Genomic DNA, 26,124 nt, shown 5'->3' on the forward strand with positions numbered 1-26,124 from the left:
ACACAGTCGTGTCGGCGGACAGGCTGAAGTGACCGGGAAACCTTTGTGTGTTGCATGCGATCGACCGCTGCATGAGAATAACGTGCCCAGATGTTCGAGGGGAAGATTCCGTTCACAGACTGTAATGTCTGTGCGGTCGGTCACGTCTGTGAAGGCGCCAGCGTGTCCTCATTGCCAGGGGCACTTTGAAAAATTTAGAACCTCATATATAAAGATTTAGAACCTCGGCCTGGCAACAGGCTTGCCTCGGCGACGGCTGTTCTACACTAATTTCCGGCGCGAAGCGGCAGCTCGCATGGCATCGGGTATCCACGTACGGGGGACGTTAGGTGAGACTGCCCTTGAAACTACGCTTTTCCTAAGGGCGGCGGTGGAGGAAGGACGCATGCATCACCGGCCCAGCATTGGGGTCAGTTTGATATTACAGAGTAAGCCAGAGAGAACGGACGCAGCGGCAACACGATCCACGCTTCCGCGGCGTCAGAAGCCAGGCCTACCCGTTGGAAGCTGGTGACGTATTCGCCGACGTGCCGTGGCAACTGTGAAAGAATCTGGAAATTTGGTTTTTATGTTGATGCGCGCAAAAATGCCAATTGGTGCTCTTCTATTGACCAGTGCTCAGGGACAACTGGTTCCCTACATAGGCATGTAGGGACAAGGCAGTGATTAAAAACCGAGGTCTTACCATTGCTGGGGACTCTGGGAGACTTATTTCTGAAATCTCTACACACGTCTAGATAAATTTGCATTGCTCCTATTCCAAGAGCTCCTCGCTTCCGTGGTTCCTCGACGCCTCGCCTCGCTGGTGTTCGCTACTTTCGGCTCCGGTCATGCCGGCGTTGGAACGAGACCAACTGCGCTAATTGCTAGTATGTCGGTGGAGCCCGGAGAAGTGCTCGGGTAAGCAGTGTCGGTGTTGCACGACACTGGAAGTATAAAGCATCGTGCCCTCGTTCCCGAGGCTTTATACACTGCCGATAGAGTGACTTTACATTTAGCAGATGGTTCGAACATCCAAGCACCCGAGGCGAAGGTGATACCATCAGGTCGCCGCACTTCAGAGGCAAAGCCATTGCAAGGTGCCTATCATGATCGGAGCCAGGGGATGTTTCGCTGTCAGAACGCCACCTGGAATTGGCTGAGCTCTGCATCCCCTCCCCTCACTGACTTCTTTCAGCCTTTTTTTGACCATTGTTTTTTTATTTAGCGAGCTTATAACAACCCCCGAAGTGTATTTCTGGCTATGCCAGTGCCTACCGACGTTTTTTTTTTTTTTGTGATTTAATAACCGGCAAAGTTCCTGGTGCATGCGATTTGTTCTCGGCCGATCCAACAATCTTGACGGACCAACCATACGGTAGAGGAGTCCAACACTTTTTTTTGCAGCTGTGGCGGCGGAAGCTTCGGAGACTATAGACTGCATGCTACGCAAAGCGCGCACCAAGTGTCTCGACCGGCGCTCCGCAAGAAACGAGAAGACGACGCCAGCTTAGACGTGCGTCGGGAGAAATATAGGAAAACCTATCCCGGGATAAGGTAGGCGGCCCACACTTTCCATCTGGTGGATGGCATTTTGAACCGGACCTATCAAGTATGTCCTGGAAGACCGATTGAAAAAAACGGTTGTTCAGAAGAATTTACACCCTAGGTTCCTCGTGCAGACGCTTGAGAGTGAGCTTGCCGGTCATCAGGTTGAGAGGAAAACCACTGCGTTACTCGGTTGCGTTTCTTGACCAGGAGTACAGGATGATGTTAAAATATTCCCAAGTCACGTGGCGTGGGCCTACCTACAGTGTGCATGCCTGAGAGAAACAGGGATCTCATTTGTGAGGTAGGTAAATTGTTCCAGGACTCTCCCACGACGGACGCCAGGAAAGCAGGAAGGAATTCCGGTTTCTCGCGAATGTCAAATCAGACTATGGCATTCACGTGAGACAGGCAACGTGTTCTGCACTCACCTAAGACTGGAGGATGACTACAAGGAAAGGACCGAGGGTTACCGCCAGAATCTCGAAGAAATACCCCATATTTGTCCAGGATACCGTGCTGACAAGGAGTGCTCTGCTGAACATATTGGGTCCAAGGCTAGCAATAAGCTCCAGCATAGATATACAAAAGCTTTTTCTATAGGGTGGCTTCGTCCACGAAGTCAAAGGAATGGACGAGTGAGACTGCAGGATATGCCAGCCTCTCAACACTAAGGCACCGCACAAACGTGGTTGGTACACAACCAATGCCTGCAGCTAAAGTTCTATACTGCACAACAAAATCATGTAACTTTGCGCAGATTTATGGCGCCATGCTATTCCACGTTTTGCATCGGAAGAAAGAATGCCACATGAACAACAGAGGCAGCAGTCTTTCGTTGGGAAGGAAGAACGTAGTATTCTAAACGATGAGGATAAGTTGTTCTATAAGAGGAGCAGTGAGCTGTAAGCCAATTTCAGTGATGCAATCACTGAGAACTGTTGGCTGAATACAAAGATTTATTGCAGTCAGGCAGTTTGAGGGACATGATAGCCTTTCGTGTTGTGCAAATATGTTTGGAGGAATGTGTATTGCCTGTTCGATATTTATTCTCGACAGTTTGGGTTCGATCTATATAATACAAATTCATATCAGGGCCACAGGAAACGTATATACAGCAATTATAAGAGCGTCTATAAACAGGCAAACTAGGGAGCCTAAATATTGATTTGGGCTCTCTAGGTTAGTCGATTATTTTATTGCAATTCTTTATAAAGCCCAACCGAGGTTGGGGGTGAAATTTTGGATGCCTTTAATTCAGCATGTGTTTTTTACGCTCGTAATGTCTTCAGTTTTGAGTACGTTAATTGCTGAAAACGAGAACTTCCCCCATACCTCTATCGCAAAAGCACTGAGAAGAGACCTGTTCTTGCTTTGAAGCATCTGACATCCAGCGGCGAGCCAATTTTGAAGTGAGGATATCATAGAAGGCATATATGAATGAAATATATGCTACAAAATTTGCAATCGGAAATATAAGAATGAAAACTTCTCATGTGACTGCATTATTTCGTAAAAAAATTTTATCCGTGGAAAATAAGGCCAAAGAAAAAACAAAAACAAAAGAAAAACCAAAAACCAAGAAGGAATTTTCAGGCTACAGTTCCGGAAAACGAGGGCCTTATTTCGCTAAAATTTGAACTAACGAAAAACACATCTGCGTTAGAAAAGCGCGCATAGCTCATCTTTTTCGGGTCTTTTGCGGGCAGGGCTAGTTAGTTCAGAATTCCGTCATGCTCAGGCTGGTCGCGGGATTATTTCGGAAAAGTGTCAGGTCGAAAACGGGCGGTTATCGAAAGAGGAATCAGGGAAATACTTACGGCCCGTGCAGTGAAAATAGGGCGGCATGCATTACACACCCATAGCAAATGTGCGGGCGAACGACGCTCCCTCCACTGCGGGGAGAAAATCTTCAAATACGTGAAGGCTTTCCTCTCAGATCGCACAGCCACCATAGGAATTGGAGAGATCCGATCACCAAAAGTACCCATGCCGAACAAAGGTACACCGCAGGGTTCTATAATCTCTCCAATGCTATTTAACATAGCAATGATAAATTTAGCAAAAAAACTGTTGACCCGCACTGATATATGGCTTCACTTTATACGCGGACGACATCACCATCTGGGCTACTCAGGGATCCTTGGCGCAAAAAGAAGAAGCTCTGCAAGCCGCTATAGACCTAGTCGAGGAATTTGTCGGGGAGAGCGGTCTTCAATGCTCCCCAGAAAAATCCGAACTTATCAGGCTGCACAGAAGAAATTACAAGTCCCCAGGAGAAATTCAGCTCTCTCTAGGAGACCAGACAATTCAAGAGAAGGACAAGATCAGAGTTTTGGGGCTGTGGTTGCAAAGCAATTTGAGAGTGGATTATACAATCAAAACACTCAAAACCACAGTCAACCAAATTTCCAGAATGTTTAGAAGGGTGACCTGGCACCGGAAAGGGATGAGGGAGGAGGACACCCTCCGCCTTGTACAAGCCCTAGTCGTTAGCAGGATTACCTACGGGCTCCTATATCACGAAATTAGAATCACTGATAAAAGGGCCATTGACACTATCATAAGAGAAGCCTATAAAACGGCCCTAAACCTCCCGCCAACAACATCAACGGAACGTCTTTGGGCACTCGGAGTGCACAACAACTTCGAGGAGTTCAAGGAGGCGGTTCTAGAGAGTCAGAAACAACGCCTAACAACAACGCAGGCGGGTAGGGAAATCCTGTCAAAACTAGGGCTATGGCAGGCACTAAGAACTTCTGAGATTAAATCATAAATTCCGACATCCACAAGAAACAACATCTATGTGAACCCGATACCCAAGCACATGCACCATGAGTGACAGAAGGGTCGAAGGAAAGCCAGAGTCAAATAATTGGAAAAACAATTGTCTAAAGACGCGGAAATTGTCTACGTGGGCATAGGGGCTTACGGCGAGCCTGGCAAGTTCACAATAGCTACAGTTGACCACCAGAAGAGGCCAATCATTCAGGCTTCGATCTATGCCAAGGATCCTGCGAAAGCGGAATCACTGGAAATAGCCGTCACCATAAAAACACAAGACCACCAAAAGAAGTCATCACACGTAGTGACGGACTCCCAACCAGCCTGCAGGGACTACCTGGCCAGAAAACCTCACAGAAGAGCGTGTGCAATATTACGTTCCATCTCCCAGACGCACACAATTACATGGACACCTGGACACGAAGGCCTAGAAGGAAATGAGGTAGCGAATGATCTAGCCCGAGCTCTCACAAACCGGGCGGATCCCCATCCCTACCCCACCCCTCTCCTAGGACCCTACGGCGACAGGCTGTAACACCTACGGTTAGAAAGAATTTTCTCACCACCACACGAACAACTTCCTTCCTCGGACGCTATAGACTGGAGAAAAATGCAAACAAACACATTCCCTAATCTTCACATTTTAAATAAGATAAGCCCCACAAAATACACGTGTTACTGTCCTTGGTGTGGTGCAAGCCCCACACTCTATCACATCTCTTGGGAATGCCAGGACAAACCTGACCCAACGTTACTAGTGCCATGCCCGACACACGAGCAGTGAGAGGCGGCCCTGACCAGCGAAAACCTGGACCAGCAAGCCTGGATTATCCAGCTAGTCCGCAAGTCAGCTGCTGCCAGCGGAGCCCTGGACTAGGGGCACCGACCACCCAGCTCCTGCGAATTCTTACTGATTATTATGCTCATTAAAAGTTTTCTCTCTCTCTCTCTCTCTCCACTCGCGAAAGCAGTTTCAAATTGACTTCCGCGTTTCGGTAGAAGGTGAATAAAAATCACAGAGGAAGGAAACAACTTAGGCGAGGTCCTTGCCATTCCCAATACATTGGAGAAAGTGTGGCGGAAGTGACGTCAAAATTTAGGGTTAGCCAAGTCCGGCCATTCGCGACGGCGACGCTGTTGCTATGAGAACTCGGGCCACTAGCAACAGCGTTGCTAAGGGCCCTAGGTACATGAGCGTCGCGGAGAAAGAAAATGCGGAGGGTAAAGGAGAGACGTTGCAGTGTCCGGTTGCGGCGCGGCCGCGCCGGCTTCAAAAAAATGACGTGAGGGCCTCTCCTAAGTTCTTCCCTTCCTCCATGATAAAATTGTTAAACCGCTTAAGCGCCGTAGGGCGTATCGCTATCTTCCATATAGTTATCGAAATAAAACGCCGGTGATCTATTGCAACATGACCTCGGAGATTGACTCCGTGCGCCGGCGGGGGATGTCGGAGGCCATAAATCCCATTGTGAGGTTCCTTTTGCCGTCGTTGTGGCGCTTCGGTAGGTTCTGAGCTTCTACTGGTTTCGGCTTCCTTCGGTCAGTATCGGTTGACTGTTGCCGGTTGCCGCACTCCGGGTGCGAAGAGCTCGCATAACTTCGTACGAATCTTGCACAATTCCTTGCTTTTGGGCTTGTCCTAATCGGTAAGTGCCCGCTGACCTACGGCGTAGCTGTGTTTTGGAATACACGCGCTGATAGCCTACTTGCTTGCCTACGAAACCTGAATGCCGAACTAAAGAATACCGAAAGGCATGAAGGTGCTATAGTTTCAGAATGTCGTTAATTTAATTATCTTTTTTCGCGACAGCATGTGCTTGGCATGATGTGCCATTACTCATCAATTTAAGGTAAACGTGCTGGATTCCGGAAGGAAGTCCAACAAGGTCCAGTTGTGCAGCCCTATGATCCGAACTTTATATTGAGCGGCGTCTCATCCCTCGAAGGCACCTCCACTTTTTGGGCACCCATCAGAGAAGTAAACGAGGAATGAGTCCTCAGAAGTCATCGAAGGGGAAGTATATTCGTAGATGGTTATTGTGCCATCGAGAATTCTCTTCTGGGCGCAGGTCCAGAGCAAGGCTATGGTGTCACTGAATAATGGGAGACTTTGGGTTTAGATTCGCAGCCGTGGGGTCCGCTGTCCATGTTGCCCGAGTAGGCCAACGTAGTAGCAACATCTCTTGTTGCCATTAAAATCTCTCTTTCTCTCTCGCTCTTCGATATTAATTTGTCATGTTCTCTGCGGGAAGCAATGCTTACATCGCCATAACAGCGATTCTTTAGGCGAAATCATGCACATTTCGTTTCTAACGCAAGCTGCAAATAAAGTGCACTTAACAGTTTTGGCGTGGTTAGCCTTAGCCTTCTGGAGCGCACATCACAGCAACAAAGCTTGCAAGATGCACGTGCGTACTGGGTCCGTCTTTCATGGAAGTGCTGATTGAGTTTCATGTTCTTGTATGGAAACTTCTCAGAGGGACTCTTCCGTTAGCGTGCTTGTAAAACAGCATTCTAGCGTATTCTCTCCCAATGCCGAGGCAGCTGGCTACGGTTACGAGAAATGGCATGCTTTGAAGGCCACTAGTCCACGCCGTCATAAACGCGTCGGCGTATCGGGTATCGCATTCGCGCACCGCTTCGGGGCGGTGGCTCTGGGCTCAAAGACAGAAGGGTTCCGGCTGGGCTAAGTGAGGTACAGCTGGAGCTTAGCCTGTCGTTGAAGAGACTCGCTGCCTTCACCGGCCGCTATGGATGAGTGGGTAGAGCGCTCGGCTACTGATCCGAAAAGGCAAATTTAATCTTGACCGTATGAATGAATGAATGAAAAACTTTATTCAGACAAAGGGAATTCTCCCGACCGTAGCAACCGACGGTTGATGGAATCGTGAGTCAATGGACGTCCGTGTGCTGTGCGATATCAGTGCCACGGCCGCTCGATGGAAGCGCACTGGGTGCGGACTGCTGCGTCGCGCCGCCGTCGATGGGCAAGCGCGTCCTTGGGGAGTTTACAGTCGCGCCCGCTATTTCTGCTGAGGGCGCCACTGTTCGGGGACACGTCGCCGCCAGAGTCGCCGGCTCTGAGCGCGCGGTTTGCTTCCTTTCTGGACGCGTTCGCCTCGTGTCTGCGTGGTAAACGCAAAATTTTGTGTGCGCGTGTGCAAGCACGTTAACGTTGAGACGGGATGCGTTTGTTTTTTTTTTTTTAAGGCGAAAGCCGTTCTAGGCTCATGAAGCGAAAATCTGTGCGCAGAAGCTGTGGCGGTAATCTGTGCGTCGCATCTGTGCACTGGTGTGTCTGTCGCAAAAGCGGACGTCCAAAGAGTGAGATTAAGAATGAAAATAATTGATGGTGATAGGTAATCAATAAAAGTTATAAATAGACATTGATAGAGGTAATGACTAATAATGGGTAATAATGACTAGAATGATTTGTAATGACCAGTATATCAAACTATGTCATGTAATGACCGCAATTGATTAGAAATGAGTACAAGTGCTTAGCGATGTGTGGTAATGAATACAATAGCTAGGCATGACTCATCATTACTGCTAATTACTACGAAATAACCAATATGTGAAAGGATGACATGTTATGACCACTGCTGATTCTAAATGAGTACCCTGCTTAGTTATGAGTGGTAAGGGCTACAATGACTACGCAGGCAGACTCATCATGACTGGGAAACGACCAATATATTAAACGACGACTTGAAATGACGAACTGTGGCAAACGATGAGAGGCAAATGATAGGACAAGGGTAGGCTTTCGCCGTCCTCCGCTTAAGAGACATCTAAGAGACCCTTAAATTTTATCTGCTGAGCTCGCTTCAGACAAAGGCAGTAGCGAGGAGTGGAAATGCACTCGCTTCCTTTGAAATGAAAGCGGCGCTGAGGTTAAAAGTCCAGATGCAGAAGCATAATGCCCTATCAGCTGCCATTGAATTTGCTACAAGGGACAGCAGATTGGACTTGTTGGTGATCAATTATAGGTTAACAGTACAAACAACGTGACGGGAACACAGGAGAAGAGGACGACACAACCGCGCTAGTTGTGTCGTCCTCTTTTCCTGTGTTTCCGTCGCGTTGTTTAACCTATTTAGTTACCAGGAAGCTGGCCAGTGAACTAAGATTTTTAACGATGTGTTGTGAAGCAGATGAACACGATGAGGTAGCACCAGAAGCTTTTCTCGCAGGTTATGTTGTGAGGACATATCAGAAAACGGTACGAAGCGTTTTTTTTTATATATATATAACCCACTGATAGCGAGCTGGGCTGAAAATGTCAACTCAACAGTGGAGCGACATTTATGGCTATGGCATAAACATCTCTCATGAAAGGTTTTCCATCTGCGATTGGTAATTTTCTTCCTTTTTTGTGTGGCCATTTAATAAGCGTACTCGGCTGCTCGCTGAATCTCGGCTGCAGTTGCGCTCTGAAGCGTGAACATTCTTGTTATCGCAGATAAGAGTTTCACAACAGGAACACTCGATGCGCGTTCTTCCATTGAAAATTACAAACCAGCAAAAATTGTACGGGTTTGCGAGCAGCCAATAAAAACGGTAATAAAAACTTTCGGCGCATATACGTAGCACCTTGAGGCAGCCCGGCTCTATGAAGCGCGCTTAGTTCAGTCATGCAAAATGCAAGAAGCCATGACGGGATAGCCTTCTGGCGTAAAAAGTTTAAGGTCTCCAACTGAGTCGGAGATCCCAGGTTATCATGTAGATTTGACCTAACAAACATCTTCATATTTCCAACAAAACATTTGTCAGAATGAGATAGAAAGGGTGGTTACATGTCGCATTTTCACAGAGGTTGCTCACAGTACGACAATATATTTTTATTGGATAGCGCTGTCAGCTTAGAACAGGTTTACATAAATTTGTGTATAAAAGCTGTATGCAGGAATGAGTAAATGGTATGAAAATGACCCACGGAATTCGCGACATAGTTAAGTGGTTATGCATTAGGCTACCATGGCAGCTGAACAGCTTCGAATTGTTCACAGCCGGGTGACATTCTCGTGGACAAACAACTTGATCTGAATGCAACATCACGGCAATGCGAGCTCTTCAATCGAGTGGCCTTGATCCACCGTCACATTAAGTTTTTAGGGGTACACTCCAGTATGCATCGTTGCCGAGCAAGCGCTAGGTGCTGACATGGTCACACTAGACATGACAGTATATACTAATTCGTATTGCCTAATTGTGTGAAGCGGAGCTCTTATACCCTTAAAATAAAAGGCTTCTAACACGCCGACGCCTCCCTGAAAGCGCAGCCAGGCGCAGCTCTCCGCGCGCGGTTGTCCCCGAACGGTGGCGCCGTGGAGGTGGCGACGGGAAGTAGGCGCCTCCCGCCGGTTTCGGGCGACGTAGCAGGCCGCACCTAGTGCGCTTCCATCGAGCGGCCGTGTCAGTGCTCGTGGTCAAAATTTGACTGCAGCCTCTCCACTATAGTGCACTTTTATTGCGAAAGCAATACTACGACAGCTAAAGCGAGACCTCGGGTGGCCGCAGCTATGTCGTGAAGAGGCGTAGCTACGGTCTTCTCATAAAAAAACATCAGCCTGCCATGACATTTGAATTCACGTTACCCCTGTGCCAAGGGCAGGAGCTGCCAACTCGGGTCGCTCCTTTCATACGGGAAGGTGATATCAGAATCAGCCTGCCGGAACCATTTGCATTCTCGTTACCCCTACGACACGCAGGCACGTCCATACGGCTTGGTTGAAGTGGGACTTTATATGAGGGCTCGTAGTTTACGCTCTTGCGTCATACCCTTATAGGATGAGCTTAAGTGTACCCAATAATGTAGCCCCTTACACTGATAGGGCGTGGTAGGGGAATAACGTAGCAGGCAAAAGAAGGTTCCGCCCATGGAGGAAGGAAAGAACTTAGGAGAAGCCCTGACGTCATTTCTTTGAAGCCGGCGCGGCCGCGTCGTGACCGGACGCTGCGACGTCTCTCCTCCTCCTTTACCCTCCGCATTTTCTTTCTCCACGACGCTCACGGGCCTAGGGCCCTTAGCAACGCTGTTGCTAGTGGCCCGAGTTTTCATAGCAACAGCGTCGCCGTTGCTAATGGCCCGACTTGGCTAACCCTAAATTTTGACGTCACTTTTCCGCCACACTTTCTCCAATGCATTGGGAATGGCAAGGGCCTCTCCTAAGTTCTTTCCTTCTTCCATGGTTCCGCTGTTGCTTCGCAACTAGGTTAACCAGAGCTAAACCACAAATAATTTTTTCTTCTTTTACTCCCCTAAAGAAAATTATTGCCCCGGATAGGAAGCTTAAAACATGCGCGTCGATGCGTGCATAATAGTATATTATATGCTACGCTTGCCTCTCAAAATATGTCGGCGACTTGTTTCCTGTAGACTAGCGCCAGCTCCCCGACATCGGAGAGGCGCTATCGCGAGCGCAGGTACCCGGAGAGGTGAGCTCTGCCCGAGGAATGCACGACCACCTACCGTCACCATACGATCCGACCACGCGGAGATGGGTTCTCAGCGACGCGCGCTGCGCTTGGCGGCGCGTCGCTGTCTCCCCGAGAGGGTTTTTTCACTCTGTACAAAAATAAAGAAGCGGCGCAGCGGTTGAGGAGACTTTTCGCATCACGGTTCCACGACGTCCCGCACGGCTGTCGTCGTCAAAGACTACAGAAACTGTAGGCTCAACTGGCGCGACCACGGAACGGACAGTCGCCCTACTGACGCGCGCAAGAAAGCTAAGTCGAGGCGAACCAGGTTCGCCAAGAGGGCAAGTTTTTATGCGAAGCATATTGCTAGAGGTGAACCACAGCCCTTCGTGACGGTTACACGCCGTGCAAAGAATGTGGAATGCTACGTCATACCACGTGATACGCTGACGTCACGACAGAGGAGAGACGGGGGTCCAGCTCGCGCCGTCGGCTGCGGTTGCACGCCGTGCGGACCACGTGATATGGTGACGTCACACCACGTGATACGCTGACGTCACGACAGAGGAGAGACGGGGGACCGGCTCGCGCCGTCGGCTGCGGTTGCACGCCGTGCGGACCACATGGTATGGTGACGTTACACCACGTGATACGCTGACGTCACGACAGAGGAGAGACGGGGGTCCAGCTCGCGCCGTCGGCTGCGATTGCACGCTGTGCGGACCACGTGGTATGGTGACGTCACACCACGTGATACGCTGACGTCATGACAGAGGAGAGACGAGTCATGCTATTACCTAGTTTTATGCGATGGGAAAACATAGTGCATTCCAAGTTTAAACCGTGTAAAAGCACGTGTAACCAAGGAAAGAAAAGTTTAGCCAAGTGTAACCATGGAAAGCCGAGTTTAGCAATCAATATGCTTCGCATCTGACCAGGCTTAACAAAGCTAAGCCTCAGCTATTTTTTTAATTCATCGCTTTCTCTTCAAATTCTTTTTATTGTCAACGTCTGCACCTTCCATGCATCTTTGATTATTTTTTGTTTCAAATGGCATTAAGGCCGGTAAAATATAGATTTTATTTGATCTGGGTTCCTTCTGTTTTTATTCGTTTTTTTTCAGTACAAATAAAATTCAGTACAATATGCGTCGAACGCTGACCCATGAATTGCGGCACACAAGGTCATTTTAATCAGATCGTTGGCCAGTCAGAAGGTTAATTGCCAAGCTTAAACATCAATTTCCTTTAAATGCGAAACAAACTCGTCCCCTTCGCCCTTAACAACAGAAAAAGAAGCTTGTTGTGCCTCTTAGTCACTTGCCGCTTTTGATTATGCTTCAAAATGGCAAGGGAAAATTGCGAAAAGACAACTATTGATGTCCCTGAAATACAGTCTTTATCACCGTGCACCATTTGGAGATGGGCGACAAGAATGGAAACGGAAAACAGCTAGGCTAGTTTTATTATAGCGGAGCCTCTATTACGTAGCTGCGTTCCTTTTCAGAAAATGAATTCTGGTGTGCTATAAGGGAAGCCGTAGTGGTGGCAAACGGAATATTTATGGCCATCTACTGTTCTTTACGGTGGACTGACATTGTGCAGCATATGACGAGCGTTTTCATTAGGCAGAATACTTCGAAAATAACTATGATCATCATGCTGGAAGGGAATGGCAAACGAACCGACTAGATATTGTCATTCCCTTGCTCCCGATGTTCAAGCTCTTGGTAGGCGTGATCTTCAGGAGGCGGTGGTACCTCAATACATGCATATAGGCGTGTACCCTTTCTAAACTGCGCCGCTTGTACAATCGTGACACTGGGAAGTTGGAACTACGTCCGTTCGCCCTACGCACGGGAGAGAAAAACGACATTTGGGCCGCTTTCGCTGGCACGTTTCGACAAAGGACCGCTGTCGAAACTTCTGTCTTCTACAACAGGCTTCCGTCGGCCGAAAGCTAGAAGGGGAGCACTAAGCTGGAAGCTTAGAAAGCCCCTCAGGTAATTCGTCGTTTCTTCAGCAGCGTTCATTGAGACTTGTGGCTGAAATTAGGCCCATTAACAAGGGAAGTTAGCACAGATACCGGCTACCCGCTCGGCATACCACGGGCCACAACGCTCATTCGTAAACGGCGCCCAGTGAAGAGGGGTTGCCTCATTTACAGCCCGTTGAAGCATGCGATAAGGAAAAATGTATAGCAAACGGCAGGTTGCAACAGACCGTAAAGTCGATAAACGATAGCGTGATACGATCATACCCCTATTTCAGCTTGCACTGCTTGACGTATTCCCTACCGAAGCATGAGTATCATTTTAACTAGTAAACGGTTCTAGCCGAGAGTACAGGAGGTGGCTTACTTCGTCCGTGCTTCCTGCAGTTTCTAGACTGTCAGGCTTCTATATTCTGTAACAAGAGTAGAAACTCACCTTACTGTCAACAGTAACGTCACCTTTTGTCGATCTTTGCAGAGATATGACAGCATTCTTTCTTGATTGCTCCGTGGAAGAGTTCGCCCGGCTCAGGCTTGCTGCTCCACCGGGCACTGATTGTTTTATACACTATCGCAATGACTGGAGCGACATCGTGGCCATGAAGGGTGCCCGGGAAGTCTTGCAGGGCTTCAACTACCCGGATGATGGCACTCGCCGCTCTTTGTACGCTTCGTGGCTCCGAGTGTTCGCCTCCAACAAGTGGCACGACTCCTTTGATCATCTAATGCTGGACTGCGTCACAGCCACTCCGTCTCCGACGACACCAGAACAACCTCTGTTCGCCAACATCTACAATGCAAGAGACACTGTCATTGACAGACTTTATACCGGCGTCTTGACGCCAGTGCTGAACCTGGACACGATTCCTGCTTTCTTTGCACGCAAACGAGAGCCGGTGGAGCCTCTGCCCTCATCTCCGGACATCGTCGAGTACCTGGCAGATCTAATCCGAAAGAGTCACACAAGCCGAGCGGCCCTGGACGAAGCTGGCTTGATCATAGGGTTCTGCAGCTTGGCGATGGCCGTAGTCGCAGCCAAACCGGTCGGGGACGTGGTGGATTTCTTCCGGACCCGAATGCAGAGGGCGCTGATGGCTGCGGTGCCTACAACTTATGATGGGGACGACATGTTCTGCCCCAGTGGGAGGTTCTTGACCCAACTCGCCCGCAAAACTTACTCCAGGCCCAGCGTTATTAAGCCTTTCCTCGTTATTCTCGTCCTCGGACAATACGCCTTCTATGTCAACGCCAAGGAAGAGGCCGCTTGCAGGTAACAGCTGGTAACGCGACTGAAGTTAGTTCTGAGACGTTTAGCTATACACAAACAAAAAGAGAGAAAAGCGACGCGTGCCTTTGTTGCACTTATCTAACTGCAGTTATCTATTGTGTGTGTCGAAGGGCACTGAAAAGTCCTCTTCGTCATGCCGAAGGGCTGGATCATTGTTGGATTTACAGGAAAGCATGCTTGTCCGGCTAGTTCGGTCGTGGAACGGTGCGATCACCAACTTGTTGCGCGTCATTGTGCTCCTATAAATGTGTCATGCAGGTGACGTCACGTGAATAAGCACTATGTTATTCAAGCGAAACACCCTACCACGAGCTCATCGCTGCCACTGGCTGATTACAGATTGTTCTAAGTTCAATATGCGAAATGCAGGTTTTGACGCGGCAGCCTAGATAGCTTCGCCTGTTTTTTTGCATCCGTTCAAGAAGTGCAGTAAAGCAGGCTGTCCCCTGGGAAGTACTGCAGTTTACATCATTAACGCACGCTATTATTTCTTTGCAGTGCTGACATGAAGTTCTTGGAGGAAGGGTACTTGAATCTTGCGAAGTTCGGTCAACTGGAGGTAGTCGAGATTCTGTACGGCGTCCAAGAAAAGACGGGAGTCAGTGTCGCCGCGGTCAACCAGATTATTCGGGACTGTAGTGCAGAGTCCATGAAGAATTCGAGTCGCTACGTCTCAGAGTTCCTAGAAGGTGCCGCAGAGCCGAAGCAGGAGACACGACCATGGTGCCGCACGGCCAACAAGGACTTCTTTATGGCTCTGGGCTTGAGCGAAAGCCTAGACTACGCCATGAGGCTCACTGCTCTGTTGGCACCTGACCCCAACGACTAGCTGTGGCAGAGGCCAGAGTTCCGCAGTATCCCCGCGCCGCGTTTGAAAGAGGCTAGACTCTGGGCGAGGGACTTCAAGCGTGCCCTTCGCAGCAGAAAGTACGGCGAAGCTGCCAAGTCTAAGACCTTTGAGTCGAAGGGCAGAATGCATTGGACGTCCCTAAACAGTGCATAAGTACGAGTTTTCATGAATTTGCAGTTTTCTTCTATAAACGTCCAGTATTGGGGCCATGCTGCGTTTATAGCCGCGCCTTTATGTCGCAAGTATCGTATGTCAAATGTGTGCCGCTTTTTTATCTATAGTTGCAGTTTTTTGCAATTCCGTTGTTACCAAGTGTCCGTATTAAGTATATTTTGGACAATGAATGCGGTTCTAAACTTTCTCTGTCTTCGTGCCATTTCCACTAAAAAAAAACTGATAACCATAATTTTACATGGCGTTAAAACGAGGCGAAATGACTTCGACGAATTGTTCTCTTTACTTTCAAGGATTTTCTTTCCTATTCGAAGTTTGAGCTTCAATAATTGATGTTCGGCCGTGGGAAGTGTTGTATTGAAGCAACAATATAAAGCACTTCCAAGAAATATCTGGTTGCAATGGATGCGAGAAGAAATACTGCAGTAGCCTCACTGGCAGTCATATGCAATGATAACTTTGGCTTTCTCTGTAAATGTTACTACAAAATAAGCGCGTAGTTCCTTCAGAAGATTTTTCCCAAGTAAACTACTGTCTGCTGCGTAGAAGCACACGTGTGGTTATGTTCTTTTTTTATGTTTTGTATCCATGTAGAATATGAGTCCTGCACCATAATGACTGGTTTCTTTTAACGGGTATATCTCAGCGCATGTTTAATGCGATAGCGCTCAAACTTCGAGAAAATCCGGCTTTGGAGTTTGGTTTGGTTTGTGGGGTTTAACGTCGCCAAGCGAGTCGGGCTATGAGAGACGCGTAGTGGAGGACTCCGGAAATTTCGACCACCTGGGGTTCTTTAACGTCGAGGCTTCCTGCACACCTCCTGGTTATCTGATCTATCCCGCGGGGTAGTTGTAGTCATGGAAGGAATCGCCCCATCGCCAATTGAAGCCCTCCGCCTCTGTTCGCCACTGAGTGCGTTACGCCATCTATCCTGCTGTAATCGAAATAAAGAGCGCGTATGTGGACCAATCGCATCACGAGATTCTTTTCCCTCCCGTCGTGATCGCTGTGGCATTTCCGGAGCTGTTTCAGATTCACGACGTCCACGGTTGACGAGTGATTGGGTGACGAGGAGTCTGGCGTTCTTTCTGACTATTCATCGAACCGGTAAGTTTTTCTTTTTTTTTTTAATTACCGTGTAGCTATGTTCGTCTATATCAACGTTCACATACCCTTTTCGCTGTGATGCATGGAGCGGTGCGAAATATGCGCGAATTTCATGGACTGCGACCAAAGCCGGTAGTTGCTTGAAACGACTGCGCGCATTTCGCTGGACGCTTTTTCCATGCGCATTATGGGACATTCGCTGAAAGTACGCCAGTTATGCCCGACTTTCCTCTAACTGATGGAAAGGGAAGCAACCTCAACGTATCTTTGTCTAAACTCAGCTTTGCGAGCTTAAAAAAGAAAGCTTTTTTTTTTTAATATTTCGAACTGCATTGCCGATAAAGAAAATTTAAAATCTGGATTCAGCCTTTATGTTGCCGGCCTTCATTTTCCTAACGTAATTAGATAGATTAGATAGTTAATTGCTTAATCACTGAGCTCTATCACGTGCATAATGTCAGCCTTGTTGCACAATCCACCTGCACAGACGTATCTTGCAAGGTTTACAATAACGCTCTGTCAGCATTTCAAACACCCGGTATACATAGTGACATCAGTTTGGACATTTCCGATTTGTAAAAAATGGTGTCAGGGGTTTTTCACTCTTTTCGTGTTTGCCGTCCGATTGCGCTACCTCGCATGGAATCTTCACTCGCCCTTGGAGGCCCTTAGCCATGCGGACAGGGCGAAAATGAGTCACATCAAAACAGATCGGATGTAGAACGCGGCGCCATCGCGAGAGAATTTGAGACCTCTGCCGCGCTCGCTGGCGGAAGGGACCGCGGTAAAGCCACGAACTTGTCTGAGAGCGCGGAGCCGCGTCATTTGCTCCTTGGTCTCCTTGGTCCGCCGGCAAACTGGGACGTTGTCCGAGTTATGACGCACAAATGTATCTTCAGGGCATTTTTACACTAAAATTTGCGCATGACCGCTAAATCGCATTGCGTGGCTCCTCCCATACAAGCATCAGGTTGGGAGCAGAGGAACAGCAGGTTTCCACGCTGTAGTTCAACGTTGCTGCACCCTGAGAACGCAAATCTTAAATGAACTTAGACTATACAATCTGAAGAGACAAGTTTGCCTAAACTATGAGGGCCTGTATAAATACGAGGTACTGTTTGTGTAGAAATATTAGTTGAACACAAAACAAACAAACAAACAAAAACAGGCACATTTAAAATGTGGGACGTTTAGTGTACGACTACCTACATACTACGGTGCTTTGATGTGAAATTTCGAAATGAACGCCATTTTGCCGATTGTCGATTCGGAAGCTTTGTGGTTATTATTCCGTAAAGCCGCCATATTGGATCGACTGAGGTGCTTCACTTGGACTCCAAGGCTGTATTTGAACTGTATTTCCTCCCGTTTTGATTGTTGGGCATTTATATGCTGCTGCTTGACTGGACGAACTCGTTATCAACGTTCACACCATTCGTTCACCGCTTGCAGCTATCGACATGTCCGACATTCTCCTTCATTTGACGCGGATCATCAACCGCGAGGCACAGCTGCTTGAGCGCATAGGTCACCGCTCCTTACTGTAGCGACATCGTCGCCATGAAAGGCGCCCGGCAAGTTCTTAAGGGTGTTAAGTACCCCGACGAGGCCACCCGGCGCTCGCTGTATGCCTCCTGGCTCAGAGTGCTCGCCTCAAACGAATGGCACGACTCTTTCGACGGACTTATGCTGGACTGCGTTGCAGCCACGCCGTCACCGACGACCCCGGAGCAGCCTCTGTTCTCCAGCATATACAAGGTTAGGGACCCTATTATTGACAGACCTTATCCCGGCGTCCTGACGCCCGTATTGAAGCTGGACAAGATACCTGATCTGTTCACGCGCAAGCACGAACCAATAGAGCCTCTGCCTACCTCGCCCGGAATCGTCGACTACCTGGCAGATCTGATCCGAAAGAGTCGCTCCAGCCGGGAGGAACATGGACGAAGCCGGCCTCATCATCGGGTTTTGCTGCCTGGCGCTAGCCGTGGTCACAGCCAAGCCGGTCGGGGACATCCTGGATTTCTTCCGTACCCGAATGAAGAGGGCGCTGACTATGACGGTGGCGACGTCTTATGATGAAGATGACGTGTTCTGCCCCAGAGGGAGGTTCCTGACAGAACTCGCAAAGAAGGCTCGCTCGACCGCCGGCGTGGTTAAGCCGTTTTTAGTGCTCCTGGTTCTGGGACAGTATGCCTACCATTCAAACGCCGAGGAGGCCGCACCCAGGTAAGAGCGTTAGGTCTAATCTTCAAAGGATTCACTTGATGAGGGGGTCTGTGCAAAAAAAAAAAAAAAAAAAAACGAAAAAAAGGGTTTTGTTTGTGGGGTTGTACGTCCCAAAGCGACTCAGGCTATGTATGAGAGACGCCATTGTGGAGGGCTCCAGAAATATCGACCACTTTGGGTTCTTTAGCGAGCACGCATATGCACACGGACGCATTGCTTTTTGCCTCCATCGAAAAGCGGCCGCCACGGCTGGGATTCGATCCCGCTTCTTTGGGCACAGCAGGCGAGTGCCGTAACCACAGCATTACTGCGGCGGGGCGTGCTGAAAAATAAAAAAAAAAGAAAATTAGGAGAAAATGAATGCGAGAGCTGTCATCGAAAGTGTTTTCTGGAAATAAGTATTGGTTTTTGTGTATAAGTTGTTGGAAACAATTTCCCGTGGCCATGGGTGATGAATTGAAGTCAATTAGGCTAAGCGGGGAAGGGAAGAAGACGGGCCTTGGCTCAAGGCTCACGGCCTACTGTGCCAATTATAGTTTGGCCTGTATACGAGCACTGCTTTTTTTTTTTTTTTTTTTTACGGACCGTGGGATGCCAGATACGCTGCTCTCTCGTTTAGAGCACAAAGTTTACGTCTCGCTTGTGTGCTCAGGCAGGAAGCCATGCGAGTATGCCCTCTGCATCCTTATGCTTTGGGCTGAATCAAATGAGCTGTATAAATAACGCTTTTTACGAATATTTCCACGGGTTGTGTACGTTTCCTGGCGTAATTCGGTAAGGTAAAAGATTACAAAGAATCAAAGTGGGAAAGGTTGTACAGTGGCAGTTACAAGTCGCTCACTTGCTGCCTGAGGCGGGCTTAGGAAGCTCATTGTCTTTTAAATCAGGATGGGAGAATGAAAGAGGCTAAGCAGGCCATAAACGCTGGAAAGGGATATTTCTATCTAACAAAGTTCACGACAGATGAGCATGCAGAGGCACCATAAAACCGAACTATTGGTTTGCTGCTCTCGCTAAATTCACGATATTGCAGTAGCGGCAGGGTGTAACATGGAGTGTTTGTCTCGTGTGAGGAAGATGGTGCGTTCGAAAGCAGCAGTATACTACCGAGTAACCACTGATCCTCAGATTGTTCTAAGATCGAAGCTGAATTTCAGCTGGCACGAGTGCACAATGCTAATAGAATGGCAATATGTTCTTTGTGCTACGTCCGGGAGAAACCTTCGCAATTATTGGGAAAAATGATGAAGCCGATGCGGCATTCTAGCACAATACCTCCTCTGTGTAATCAGAATGCTTTGTCGGATAGTGTATCACTACGGTCAGCTTTATGTCAGCAGCCCTTACAGGATAGCTTCGACCGCTTTACGTAGAATGATTCCTGGTTTGCCTCATTCATGCATGCGGTTGTTCTTTTACAGCGCTGACGTCAGGTTTTTGGAGGAAGGATACCTGAAGGCAGCGAAATTCGGTCAACTCGAGGTCGTCGAACTTCTGTACGGCGTGCAAGATAAGGCAGGGCTTAGCCCCGCCGCAATCAACTCTATTGTCCAGAAAGACGCCGTCACAGAGTCCGTGGTGGAATCCTGTGCGCACATGTCCGAGTATCTGGCAGAGGCTGAAAGCCGTATGCAAAAGACAAGACCGTGGTGCCGTGCCTCCAATCTCTGTTTCTTCTTGATGCTGAACCTTCGCGAGAACCTGGAGTACGCCATGAGGCTTACTGCACTGCTCACTCTGGACCCCAACGACCCGCTTTGGCAGAGGCCGGATTTCAGCGAGGTCCCCGCGCCACGCAAGCGAGAGGCTCGACTCTGGGCGAGGAAGTTCAAGCTGGCATTGCGCAGCGGAAAATACGGCGAAGCTGCCTTGACAAAGAACTGTGAGGACGCTAACTGAGTTCTTTGGAGGAGTCTTTAAGCAACCTGCAACTGCGCGTTTTCCTTGCAGTCGCCGCTATAACCAGTGAGGTCAGCATGGGACGCATGCTGCCGTTCTTACGCTTTTATACGGTTCTGCTTTATCTGTTCTAAATACCGTCTCGAGTGGACGAAGTCGTCTATTAAGCAGAAGTTCTTGGCTCCTGCAACATAACCAAGTGTGCTTTCATGTGTGAGTCCCTTTCGGCAAATAAACGGTTTTTTCGCGATTCATCAGTGGTTGCGTAAATAAACTTGCAGTGCGAGAAAAGTACTCTGCAAGCATGATTTGGTTAGCAAGTTCATCCATACGCAGGTAAGCCTCCTCAAATCGACACCGCTTGTCTCAAAAGTGTTCAGTGCACAGCATTTGCTTGTTGCGCCATCTATCCTAATATAGCCGGAGTGAAGCGAGAAAGAGGACCAATCACCATGGAGGAAGAAAAAAAATAACTCCATGGAAAAAAACAATCACATTGTGGGATTTCTCTGATCCCCCGTATGTGCCATTTTGACAGAGGCCATTATCATCATTATCATCCCGCCACTTAAGCTGTGCCGTGTCTCTCCGCCGAGCTGCTTCAGATTCATGGCGCACATGTGTTGACGATCGGGTGTCCGTCAATTCAAATAGTGCTGTCCTCGTGAGTCATTTTTGTGCAAGCTGGTAAGTACCCGTTTAGCTACCCCTACCGCATAAGGCCTCACGAACTGCTCGTTTTATGTTTTTTTTTTTCAGATCATACGAATTTTAATGCGAGTGCAAGAAAACATGACCATGCTATAGTTTCAGAATCGGTAGTGCGCGATTGCTGATGTGACTAAAAGAAAAGTGCAGGACCATTCGTTTTCATGCAGAGATGGGCAAAACGGCTCACTCCGCCTTTTTCACAAGGCCGCTCTGCGCATGCGCACCCCTCCCGTGGTTGAAAACAAATTACCAACCCCAACTGCGCATGCGCAGTTCTTGGTCTCCGCGATCGGCGCAGCCGTAGCTGATCTCGGAGGCCATGTGTAGTTAATATGCGCAGGCGTATGCGATACGTGGCGGTAGCTGTCAAGAACACACACTGTCATTTCTTTGGCGGCTGCACTCCCAATGACGTTTTCAACCAGTAGCAGACGAATTTACAACCACTCCCAGAGGGCGCCACATTTTGTGAAAAAGGCGGCTTCAGTGAGCGGCTCGGAATGGCTCAGCTCACCGAAATCTGTAACTGCGACTGGGTGACTGACTCGCTGAGGGGCGAGCTTGAATTATAATTTAAATGAGGCGTTTTTTTTTACAGTTTGCGCTTTTGTAACTAGAGTCCATGTTAGTTCTTTTTCGTTTTTCTTAATTGTGCTTCTTCGCCCCCCCCCCCCCCCTTTTTTTACTTCATCCTTTCGTTTCTCAAATACTCTTATAACTGGCATTTTGTTCAACTTGCCGTCCGGCTTCTCCCCTTCCTTTCTACATGAGGCATGTTTCTTCTGCGGTAGCTCTCGCTAGGTCAAACGTCCTGTTTTCGCCGCCAAATACATGCGCTCACCATTCGTTCGTTCATTCATTCATTCATTCATTCATTCATTCATTCATTCATTCATTCATTCATTTTGTGTCGACGTCAAGTCGCATCGCTCGCCGTTCATGTTGTAAGGCGAGGTGTTAATTTCCCGAGGCACCTTTTCTTCATTTAGAACCGACGATTCGCTGCAGTCGATGCTGTTTGTACATGAGCGAAATTTTTTTTTTTTTTTTTTTTTGCTGGGCTGGCTGCTATGGGGCTACTCTTGGAATTCTTTGATTTTATTGGCCGGGCTGCCTGCTGCTTTAAGGAACTTCCGTAAAGTTTGTCTGCCGCTTATTTGCGGTTGTCGAAGCGCTGCGGAGTTGCCGGCTTTGTAGAATATCTTCGTGCGAGGGCTGCCAGGAGTGTTCGACCGTCTTCAGGGGTGTCACAAGGATGAACAGCAGCGGGGGGTGAGGCGGGTGATGGCGGGGGAGTCACTGATCATATTGTGATCTCCAACGCATGCCACCACATCGCTGTCTGTGCAGGGTGTCGTTATAAGCCAACGGCATACGATTTCTCACAGAAGAATATTATTTTCAAGGATGAAGGCTGAGACTGCTGCTCCGGTATATGATAAAAGTAGGGAATACAAGACATCATCCTGCTTGGTTTTCTTATTTATAAAGTGCGATGGTCTTCAGCCCGCTGTTGAAGGAAGAGTGACGCATCTACTGGAATGAACAGCTGCCTGAGAAAGTGTTCGGGATTCGTTGCAATCGACGCCACACCCCATGGATCATCGTTAACTATTGTCAATAAGAACGCTGAGCCGGATAGTTTGCTGATTCGCCTTCTCGGTCCATCGGCCGACGTGGACACTGCTACCAAAGATAGATGACTTTGTTGATTGGACATGCAGACAGGTTGGTCGGAAATATTAATATCAGGCCTTGCGCAGGGAAGGGAAAGAGAAGAATATCTTGATGGGGGATGATGTAGTGAGAAGAGGAGTGAAAATGTATGCACAAACATCAGCTCTCATCGCAACCGCGAGCCGAGGCATGTGTTGCTCAAAAACATTGGTCGTAAAAATATACGATAAAAGTGGAGCTTCTGCACAAGGGTCCCAGACGAGCTGTACGCTACAACTGCGTCAATTTTCTCGTGAAAGCAATGTATGTATGTATGTATGTATGTATGTATGTATGTATGTATGTATGTATGTATGTATGTATGTATGTATGTATGTATGTATGTATGTATGTATGTATGTAGAATCAAGCAGGTTTTCGGAAACGGTACTCTACTATCGATCATATCCATACCATCAATCAGGTGATAGAAAAATGCTCGGAATATAACCAGCCCTTATACATAGCATTCATTGATTACGAAAAAGCATTTGACTCAGTTGAAACCTCGGCGGTGATGCAGGCATTGCGAAATCAGGGGGTAGACGAGCGGTACGTGAAAGTGCTGGAAGATATATATAGTGGCTGCACAGCAACCATAGTTCTGCATAAAGAAAGTAACAAAATTCCCATAAAGAAAGGTGTTCGCCAAGGAGACACGATCTCCCCAGTACTATTCACAGCTTGCTTGGAGGAAGTATTCAGAGGCTTGGAATGGGAGCAGTTAGGGATAAGGGTAGATGGAGAATACCTCAGTAATCTGCGATTTGCTGATGACATTGCCTTGCTAAGCAACTCCGGGGATGAACTGCAAATAATGATTGATGACCTAGACAGGAAAAGTAGAAAGGTAGGCTTGAAACTCAATATGCAGAAGACTAAGGTAATGTTCAACAGCCTTGGGAAGGAACAGCAGTTTACATTAGGTAGCGAAGTACTGAAAGCAGTAGGCGAATATGTCTACTTAGGACAGGTAGTAACCGCAGATTCAGACCATGAAAAGGAAATAACAAGAAGAATAAGATTGGGATGGAGCGCATTTGGCAAGCACTCGAAGATTATGACTAGCAGCTTACCGGTATCGCTCAAGAGGAAAGTATACAACAGTTGCATCTTACCTGTACTCACCTATGGGGCTGAAACGTCGAGGCTAAACAAGAGAGTTCTACTTAAGTTCAGGACAACCCAGAGGGCTATGGAACGAAAAATGGTAGGGGTAACATTTGTGTTTGTGTTTATTTGCGCCACATATCTGAATACGGTAACATTAAGAGATAGGAAGCATGCAGAGTGAGTCAGAGAAATAACTCAAGTTACCGACATTGTAGTGGAAATTAAGAAGAAGAAATGGGCATTGACAGGACATGTAGTGCGAAGAGAGGATAACCGATGATCGCTTAGGGTAACAAACTGAATTCCAAGGGAAAGAAAGCGTAGTAGGGGGCGGCAGAAAGTTAGGTGGGCGGATGAGGTTGAGAAGTTCGCAGGGGTCAAGTGGATGCAGCTAGCACAGAACCGGGTTAAGTGGAGAAATATGGGAGACACCTTCGCCCTGCAGTCAATATAGTCAGGCTGATGATGATGATGATGTACGTACATACGTACGTATGTATGTATGCATGTATGTATGTATTTACTTATGTAATACAGTAAAAAGGAAAACTTGGGCACGGCCAATTCTAGTGACGTCGATGAACAACTTTGATAATTTATTGACGTTTCGGCTGTGGAACAGCTTTCATCAGAATGCGTTCCACAGAAAGCTGTTGCATAGCCGAAACGTCAATAAGTTGTTTTCAACGTTGGCTTTATTTTTCACACACACACACACACACACACACACACACACACACACACACACACACACACACACACACACACACACACACACACACACACACACACACACACACACACACACACACACACACACACACACACACACACACACACACACACACACACACACACACACACACACACACGTGCGCACTAAAAAAAAAAATAGCGGCCACGTTTTAAGGGGGGCAAGAGATTTGCGCTTCACTGCCTTTATAATTGCAGTGCTTATTCTGGTAAGCTCATGCATAGTCACTTCGAACGCCTCGTTCACCATGAAACTTTATAATAAGCCCGATTTTACCTGTGCAGGGCGCTGAAGGTATCCTCCCTAACTCCGCCATAATGGATAATGGATCAATTGAGGGGGTCTACATGGGCTGCACTTCCTCCCGTTTGTATTCTAGAGCTTTCATATTTATGCTACTTGAGGAGATTCGTACTTGTACACAACGGGCTACAATATAACTGATTCCATGTAATAAATCACACATGACTAATCTCGGTCCATGCTCGATGTCAGCAAGCGCCAATATGGCACCCTGCCAGCTTCGAGCTAGGGACCCTCAAACCTCTTACCATATACAACAGGTCGAGTGCAATTAGAACCAGAATTAAATCACAAGCATTTTTTTTTTGTCACGTGAACTGACATCGCACAGCACAGGGGCGCCTTGCTCTTCGCCTCCATCGAAAAGCAGCCGCCGCGGCCGAGATTCGATCCCGCATCCGTGGGAACAGTAGCCGAGCACGCGCTTTAATTGCTGCACTACCGCAGAGGGGTTTTGGTGAAATTCTATATGTATTTATGGCAGCAGCACTAATGAGCCAAGATGAGTATTCTCTGTGAGCTATCTAGCCCAGAAAAAAGGTGAGCCAACACGAGGCGAAGAGTTAGAGGTAGGTGGATGGCGGGTTCTCTCCGTTACTGATGAGCCTTTTCTCTAGGCTTGATAGCATACCGCTTCTCGGCTCATTCGTGCCGCTGCTTCGAAGAAATATATAATTCGACCAAAACTATCATGCTGCAAAGTGTTTTGGTTCTGATTGTACTTAGGTGCATTTTAGGAAAGTCGTCTCCAAACATATATAGTATTGCAATTTTGTTATAACAAGGAAATGAAATAATTAAGAGCTGGATTGGATGCTCCCCCCCCCCCCACTGCACCTCGCAAAAAAAAAAAAAATTACAGGATAGAGAAAAAGGTAAACCGCCACTTGCGTTTTAGAACGAAATTGCAAAAAAAATCGTGAGTTCATTCCATCTTAAGCCATCAATAGTGTAACAAGCACGCACCGACTTTATAAACAATGACAAGGCTTTAAATATTGCATAAGATAAAATTTAATAAATGCAGCATATTCTGAACCGAATTTCTGAAGCCCTAAGCAATCCTTCGAATATAAACATGCTCTTAACTTTATATTTTTGTTTATATTTTTATTCTACATACTGCAATATTTTTATTGCACGATGTTTACGAAGTACTGAGGTTTGCTTCTAGGTGTTTATATAAGAATTACAAATGCATCTTGTTAGCCTCATTTTCTTGCCTCTTGTTTCGACAAACTATAGAGGCAATCC

At 47.7% G+C, this 26,124-nt stretch overlaps 2 pseudogenes; both read left to right on the top strand.

Annotated features, from left to right (window-relative positions):
- The first annotated feature begins 871 nt into the window (after nt 1-871).
- LOC146173234 (uncharacterized) lies at nt 872-15,439 on the top strand (annotated as a pseudogene).
- Nucleotides 15,440-16,227: 788 nt separating this feature from the next.
- On the top strand, nt 16,228-20,427 carry LOC146173235 (uncharacterized; annotated as a pseudogene).
- The last annotated feature ends 5,697 nt before the right edge of the window (nt 20,428-26,124 follow it).

This window comes from Amblyomma maculatum, chromosome 11 (assembly GCF_055883805.1).
Source record: "Amblyomma maculatum isolate TAMU_Amacu chromosome 11, ASM5588380v1, whole genome shotgun sequence".
Classification (NCBI taxonomy): Eukaryota; Metazoa; Arthropoda; class Arachnida; order Ixodida; family Ixodidae; genus Amblyomma; species Amblyomma maculatum.